At 39.9% G+C, this 8,510-nt stretch overlaps 1 pseudogene; it reads right to left on the reverse strand.

The window, feature by feature from the left end:
- Positions 1 to 1,931: 1,931 nt before the first annotated feature.
- On the reverse strand, positions 1,932 to 2,047 carry LOC117718342 (small nucleolar RNA SNORA17; annotated as a pseudogene).
- Between the last annotated feature and the right edge of the window lie 6,463 nt (positions 2,048 to 8,510).

Raw genomic sequence — 8,510 nt, forward strand, 5'->3', positions numbered from 1 at the left:
GGACTTATACTACCCTATGGATATTGGAACCTCAGTGGGACTTTTCTCAGATATCCTGTTGTTGCCCTGTGTCATGGAAATCTTGTAGCTTTTGAGCAGTAGGACTGACTCCTTCATGCACTCCAGCATTTCAAGATGGCTGTGATGTTGGGATGGGCCAATTCAAAGCCCTGGATCTGGGTCTGAGAGGTATCCAAGCTGGTCAGCGAACCAGCTCTCCTAATCTCTCATTCCTTTGGGACAGCTCACCTATGTCTCTACCCCTTGCCACCAAGGCCAGCTCTACCTTGCTGCCCAGGCAAGGTGCAGGGCCCACTCTCCTGAGTGTCACAGCCAGCGAGATATATGGTCAGTTCTCCCACTCTCATGACCCAATGGGGCCAGCTCTCCTGCACACCACCAGAGGCAAGAGCAAACGAGAGGGAAGGGATCTCTCCCTCACCAACACCACCAAACAATAGATGAGAGGCAGGGTGGGTCTCCCACACTCAGGCCTTTAGGCCAGGTCACTGACAACCCCCACATCCTGGGTCAGTTCTACGGTGCTGTCCAGGTGGAGTACGGGGCTTGCTCTACTGAATGCTATAGCATGTCAAAGGCAGGGACTCCCCTGCTCTTATGACCCCATCGGTGCCAACTCTCCCACCTGCCAACTATGGTGAAGGCAAAAGGGAGGGGAGGAGCTCTCTCCCTTGCCAGTGGCACTACCCAGCACACAAGAGTCAGGGTCAGGTCTCTCACACTCATGCCCTCAAGGCCTGCTCCCCTGCAATCTCCACACCCAGTGCTAGCTTCACTGTGCTATTCAAGCAAGGTGCAAGATTCACTGTCCCAAGAGCTGCAGTAGTTGGGGAACAGGGATAGCTCTCCTGATGTCATGACCCCACAGTCAGGTCTCCTGAGTGTCATAGGTGGAAAGGGGTAAGGGAAGGGGAGGGCGTCTCTCTTTTGTCCATGCTGCCACTTGGCAGACAGGAGGCAGGGCCAGCTCGTCCATGCTCACACACTTGGGCCAGCTCACTTTTATCCGTGGATCAGGGTCAGCTTCATGGTGCTGCCCAGTTGAGGTTCAAGGCCTATCCTTTTGAGTGCTGTTGCATGTGAGGGACAGGGACAGCAATCCTGCTCTCTCATGGTTACATCCTTGGGGCCAGCTCACTTGTAACTCCCTCAAGGGTGGGCGGGGGCTTCTTGCTCAACAGCAGAACGAAGGTATCAGAGCTTCTGCTCTCATGCCTATAGGACCAGTTCCCCCATGATACCAAGGTGAGGGGTGGGGATATTTCTGTTCAGCCATCAGGTGGCAGCTCAGACCAAATAGGTCTGCCTGGCCTTTAGTGGTAACAGATCCACACTGCTACAGGGCCATAAAGCCAGGTGTGACTCCCTGTGGCAGCACAGGCCAAAGTGCCACCATGGTCCAGGTGCCATCACCAGTTACATCAGGCTGTTCCTCAGCATTCTCGAGTCTCCAGTCCTGACTCTCTTTGTTGTGCCCACATCCTTCTGTTTTTCTTTGTTTTCCATTTCTCCACCACTTGCTTGCTCCTGGGTTTCTGAGTGTTTAGGGTCATCTCAGGAGTGGTTTCAGGAGTGCTATGTCCAGCTTATGCATGGCACTGGGCAGCTATAATCTCCGTCATGGTCTCTCTCCATCACCCAGGCTTGTGTGGTGGTGGACTAGCGTTCATCTCAGGCTAACTCCTTGTTCAGGCCCCATAGCGCTGGTCTGGTGCTCATCTCAGGTTTACTCCTTACCCGGCCTGCCCGAGTGGCCCCTTTTGAGGGTTGTTTGTCTCATGCCCACTCCCACCCAGGTCCCACAGTCCCAGGTGGTGTTTTTCTAGTCTCTGACTTGTATCCCATTCTGGGAGTCTATCCAACATGCCCGGCTTTGGAATGGTGCTCATCTCAGACTCCCCTTTTCAGGGAATGTTACACCACTAATCATTCGGATATTCATAAGTAAGAACATAGAACATGGCCATACCCTCTCTCCTGTCAGTCACCTAATGACATACCCATCTGCAATGCTTCTAAGGACAGGAAAATACTGCTTTTTTATTGGCCTTCCTTTTCTTCACTCATTACATGTACACATATTTTTTGAGGCTATAAATACTAGAGTACCATTTATGATCTTTCTTCTGTGTGCTTATAAAAAATTTCTTCTTTCCTTAGGTAACTGTTCTACTATTCCATACCAAGGTATCCCATCTGCCACAGCAAGAGGGGAGGAGGGTATCCCTCCCTTGTCTATACCACTACAGGGCAATGAGTGGCAGGGCCAGCTCTCTCATACATCATTTTTCTTCACTCTGTGCCTTCAGAGGTCCCTCATTGTGTATAGAAAGAAAAGAGGCAAGAAAAGGTCCACTAAGTACACTAAGTATGGCCTCTCAAAGGCATGGCCTCTAGGTAGGTCCTATATCCCAGGTTTCCAGGATATGCTAAAATAGTACCACCAGAAGTAATTCCTTTATCACATGAGCCTTTTTAGAGGCAAGTTTCATATTAAAATTGTATAATTTGTAGCATGGCAATGACAAATGTCAGTGGAAACTTTTGGTCCACAGCCTACACATAGTTAGATCAGTAGTGGACATGGAGATTCTGTCAGCATTCAGTTCTGTCAACAATTTTTATGTCAGAAGTCAGGAGACAATATGGCAGATATGAGCGGCCAATTCTTAACACAATGGTAATGGCAGCCAGCAACAAGATTTTGAAGTATTTGACCATCTATTCAGCTACACCGATGATTATCCGGGTACTTATCTGCATTCTTCTTAGAAGACTATTAGATTCACATAGGACATGCCCAAAGTGTCACTTACCTCCGAGTGTCTGAGCTCACGGGGCTGCTGGCCTTATGTAACTTAAGAAATGTTAACAAAGACTGTAAAATATTTTCCCCAGTGCAACGGTAGCTTGGATATACCCGCAATTTTATACTTGTATTTACATCTATTTTAATTGCGTTTTTTTTTCTTCAGTGCGTTTAACATTTAAATGATATGGGTGACACAGACTTTCTCCAGATTGAAGTCACCAAACTGAATATCACTATCGTTAGAGCTAATACTTATAGGGCTGATCTAACTCAGTGGTATGTGGGATTTAACACTTGAAAAGATTTGAAAATTGGCCCACATATATTTATATGGAGGAGTATCTGGATACATTTTTCTAAATGAGGCATTATATGTTACATTGTCTTTGTAAGATAGGCATCTTATATCTTCAAGGTACTGTGGGCTGCTAATGAATCCAGAGAACATTGGAATTAGATGTTTAAAACTATAAGCAAAGAATACACATCGGCTACTATCACGGTAGAGAAAATCATTTCACAGGCCAATATCACAGCAGAGAAAATCATTTCACAGTAATATCTGATATTTTATAGAAATTTAGCACAATTCAATTCATAAAGTCATGAATATTTTTATTAAGGAAAAATGTGCATTTAGCATTCAATGACCTGCCCTGTTTCTCACTGTGATATGATGAATCCTCTTGAGAGTTAACCAATTCTTTGTGACATTACTCAAAAATTCTTTGCACATTACCATTATAAAATCCCCAAAGTCCACCTTTCCTATCATAGAAATATCCTGGCCATATGATTACTGCTAGCTACATGTAGTTGTTGGGTATGAGAAATGTAGCTTGTGTGTAATCAAATGAATTAGTTTAAGATTCAAGTTAAATACATATTTTGCAGCTGCTATCTACTGAACTGAATAACACAGCATTGTAGGTTAAATTTCCTTTAATACTACCGACCACTTATTTATTTATTCTATACAAAATGTAAGTCACAGCTTTAAAAATGCCTCTGCAAATAAATAAACAAAATAGATTCCAACTAAGCATAAAGCTTCTCACCATTCATAAGACATGTGCAAGGAGAAGTATCTCAGTTTTCTAACTTCTAGATTACTTCTAGGATAATTTATGCTTCTAAGGTAGTATAAACAATCACTAAGTAATACATTCTGTGCATCGTGAATGATGGATTCTATGTTTGCTTTCTATATTAGAGAAAAATAAGTCCTTTTAAGTTACAGGGAGCAGACAGTTTGTTAGATGTCTCATAAGGTCACATTTAGCTTATATGCACCATAAGGTGTACAATTAAGAAAAAGTACAAATTATAGTAGATTGATGATTCTTCTGGTTATTTACAAATACTCAAGCCTAATCAGCCTTGAGTAAAATTTCTGTCTGTGAAAATTGATCTTCCATTGATAAAGAAGTGCCAGCTCTTATTCTGCAACAGAGTCATCTATCTCTGGTCCCTAATCCTTTGAGAGTAGCATCAGTTCATTCTTGTATGGTGAAGACATGGGAAGTATTGTCAAAAGGTATAACCACCATATCTTCCATTATTACGTGATTTAATTTGTGAGGGGGTACTTTGATGCTATTTGAATATTTGTTTCTCATCTTATTTTTAGTCTGTTAATACTTACCTCAATCAATCACTCCAACTCAGGCATCTGATACCTGTCAGAATCTCTTTACATACGTAGTCAGTGTGAGTTTCACATTTTTGTGAGAGTTGCAGGTTTGAGTTATGAGGAACCGTTAGCATTAGCGTATGAACAGAACTGTGGCACAAACATGAAATCCGTGTCTCTAGCACTGCAATTTGACCAAGTACTCTGTGTAGCCAATGTGAGCCCACAGGAAGTCACAAACCAAGAGCTAGGATGATGACTGTAGCTACAGAAAGTCTGTGATGCCAAACTCCTACAGATTATAAAAGGCAGACAAGAAAAACACAGTAAGTACAAGGGAATGGATTAAAATGGCAGCCAGTTTGAAGTAGTGAGGAAATTAGGAGTATGATGTCTACCCAGGCACTCTGGCAAGTATTCAGCATCTGGGAATCCGTCATTAAGAAATAGGTGGCAGTGCAGGACAAGGTTATCACTATAGTGCTTAAAAAATTGAAGTACTAAGAACAATGGGGTTTAGTGGAATAAGACAGAAGCCTTCTAATAGATACCAGGCTCATGGTTTGAAATACATTAACAGTCCACTTTCTTGCTATTCTAGGCTGGTTATGGCTTCCAAAAGTTTCTTGTCTAGTTCAGTTTTGTAGAGATGGAAAGATGTCTCAGCAGTTAAGAGCACTTGCTGGGTTTCAAGAAGACCAGAATTCTGTTGCCAGCACCCATGGTGAGTCCCTCACTGCCTCTTTTAGCTCCAGCTCTAGGGGACCCCATGACATTCTTTGGCTTTCATGGACACCCACTTGCACACACCATTCACTCTACTGACACTCACATACACATAAATAAACACAATAAGAGTGAGTCTTCCAAACTAAATAAATGGAATAAAACCAGTTTTGTTCTGAATATGTACCCTTGGTGGAATATAAGAAGGATGAGGTGGCCCCAGTTGTGTGGACAGGGAGCAGAAGCAAAGTTCTGGTTGAACATGATAAACCCCTTCCTATTGCTCTCAATAGCTTTACTTTATTATTGGCCTGGGAACTTTTGTAGTAGGCTTTTTTTAAAATTTACTTATAAAAAGTTAATAGAACTTTTTTATAAATTCTTTTGATAAATTATTTTACTTTCAATTGACTAACAGAAAGTAAAAGAAATCATACTTCTCTTACTTCATCATACAAATTTCAATATCTTCTGTAACTATAATGTAGTCACAAATATAGAGATTACATTTGGGCAAGCCCATTCGTATCATTTTCTTAGTCACCATGTCTGTGAAGCATTTTTAGTTAGAATACTATTATTGTTCCTTGGTTCTGGTTTGTTTGATAGAACTTCTGCTATGGGTTCTACTCTGCTGTTGTTTCATTGTTTCATGTGTTCTTTTAGAGACAGCCCTCACTCTGTAATCCAGGTTGAACATCATCTTGTGATCTTTCTGCCTCAGCCTCCTGGAGGCTGAGATCATAGCTCCATACCTACATGCCTTTACTCGATTATGTGCCTTTGGCAATAAAACCATGGGAATCTTGTTTAATACTTCTTTTTTTGTTTGTTTGTTTGTTTGTTTGTTTGTTTTGAGACAGGGTTTCTCTGTGTAGCCCTGGCTGTCCTGGAACTCACTCTGTAGTCTAGGCTGGCCTCGAACTCAGAAATCCGCCTGCCTCTGCCTCCCAAGTGCTGGGATTATTGTTTAATACTTCTGACTGCCTTGTGTCTCACTGGTACGTGATGACATGTCATCATTATAGTGTTATTTATGGTGCTGGTCTCTTCCTGAAGGTGGTGTCCACTAGATTTCAGCAAGCAGCTGTATCGTCCATTATCATTATCATGTGATGCAATTCATGACTAGGTACTTTGATGCTATATGAATATTTGTTTCTTATTTTATTTTTAATTAATCAATGACTCTAACTCATGCATTTGAAATTGTCATTAGCTGATAACATTGTTTTTAGATACTGACTTTATATCATGTGTTCTAGATCTTTTTAATAAACAATACTTAATAGTGATACTTTTTTCTTTCCTTCTTTCCTCGAATATTTTTTACCTTCTTCTATTATATATTCAAGAGAGTTCTTTTATTTTAAGGACTAGAGTCCATTGCAGTGATATTTATTGTTCAAACATTCCATGTTCACATTGTTCCAGACTTAGAAGTTTGGGAACACTTTGGTTCTGTTTCCTAAATCCTTTTGAAATACCTTCACTAAAGTTTTAAATACTTCTTCACGTTCTACTACTAGACATTTTCAAGGAGTACATTTTAAAATATGATTTTTAATTTGCATATTATAAAATCCTGAAACATTACAAATATGTATATATAATATATATTTTATATATTATATATATATGTGTGTGTAGGTAATGAAATAATTTATTTTCTTTTTCTTCTCACATGTTTAGACATTATTGACATAGACTATTTACATTAATGTCATTTACTTATTAATTTGTATAATTGAAAATAAATTCTATTGTATCAGAAAAATATATTTAATGTGCTTGGATATCTGCCTTTTAACTCTCAACCCATTATAGCACAAGATTATTTAAAATGAAAGACCAATCTAAGCAGTACTGAAATAATGTTTACCAAAAGACCATGCTCAGTGTGGCTATGCATTTTATGTCAAAAGTAGTATACAAAGATCTTGCTGCTTACCAACTAGACTGACTAAGATGTATATCTAGTTGGTAATGTTTCAGTCATTTCTACATACCATTTTTCAATGAGTTATTGATGAGCTTATAACGCAGGAGTATTAGAGCAAAACAAACTTGATAGTCATGGTAGAAGGTCATCAATAACTGAGAATCTTTCACAGTGTGCTAATTGAATCTATTGCTTATACACCCCTGCTCTCAACACACACTGTGGTGTCATGTGAAGATTGGGGAGAATGTGTTTCACTTGGTTTTTAAGAACCCACTTTAGACCACTGTTTCTGACTTGAGGTGACTGTCAGCTGTTCTTTAAAATACTAGTAGCAACTTTACATGAAGTATTCAAATTTTAAATGTTGAGCTTTTTTATTTTTTGAAATGATGTCTGGATTGTCTCAGATGCATGCTAATCTCTCTCTCTCTCTCTCTCTCTCTCTCTCTCTCTCTCTGTGTGTGTGTGTGTGTGTGTGTGTTTGTTTATGTGTCTCAGAATTAAAAATTAGTAAGAGGCTATCAGGTTTTGTTTTGAACACAGAGGACTATATTAACAAGTACTGTTTCTTAGTACAATTATTCTATAGAAGAAGATATCTTAACACCCAAATATAAGAAAATCATACAAAGAACCCTGCATGCTTTTTAAAAGTGGATGTTCTAGGCTTTGTGCTTAACTCATCCTATTGATATTCATTTTTTCTTGTCACCATGGACTGCTGAACAGATGGCACAAATAAAATATTTTCAAAGCTATCACTGCATTAGCAAATGAGGAATATATAGCCTCAATGAGAACTCTGCTATTAAACCAGTAACCCTTCAGAGAGCAGCTGGATGATTCATTTTTCAGGGTGAATATCTTCTCCCTTTCTTGGGGATATACATATTCAAATGCTGATAGAATCCATATGAGTGGGGGGAGTTTCTATATTCCCTTGACTTTAGTGCTAATAAAAATGAAAGATTTAGAATTCAAGAGTGTTATGTATTTCCAGAGCACAGTGTAGTCTTAACATAAAACTCTTCTCTGTTTCTCTGTTTACTATATTTAAGCAACTGCTCGCCACTAGCTAGACCTGACTCTTTTTCTTTTATTTTCACATCATTTTGCATCTGATTTTCATCTTGTTGTTTAGCCTTTGGTTGGATGATTCTTTGGGGTGGTCTTATTTTTTAACTTCATTTTTTTAAAAAATAAACTCTGTCTTAATCCCATCTGCCTCGAAACTTTACCCAAGGCTATTTTCTCATCTGCTTTTCATGCTAAGCCTCAGCTCTCACGACATACCTGTCACAAGTGAAGAACTTCCGGTTCTCTACAACTGTGTTTTATGTCTGGTGGGCTCTGCCAGTGGCTACATTTCCCTG

This window comes from Arvicanthis niloticus, chromosome 12 (genome assembly GCF_011762505.2).
Source record: "Arvicanthis niloticus isolate mArvNil1 chromosome 12, mArvNil1.pat.X, whole genome shotgun sequence".
In the NCBI taxonomy this organism is placed as follows: domain Eukaryota; kingdom Metazoa; phylum Chordata; class Mammalia; order Rodentia; family Muridae; genus Arvicanthis; species Arvicanthis niloticus.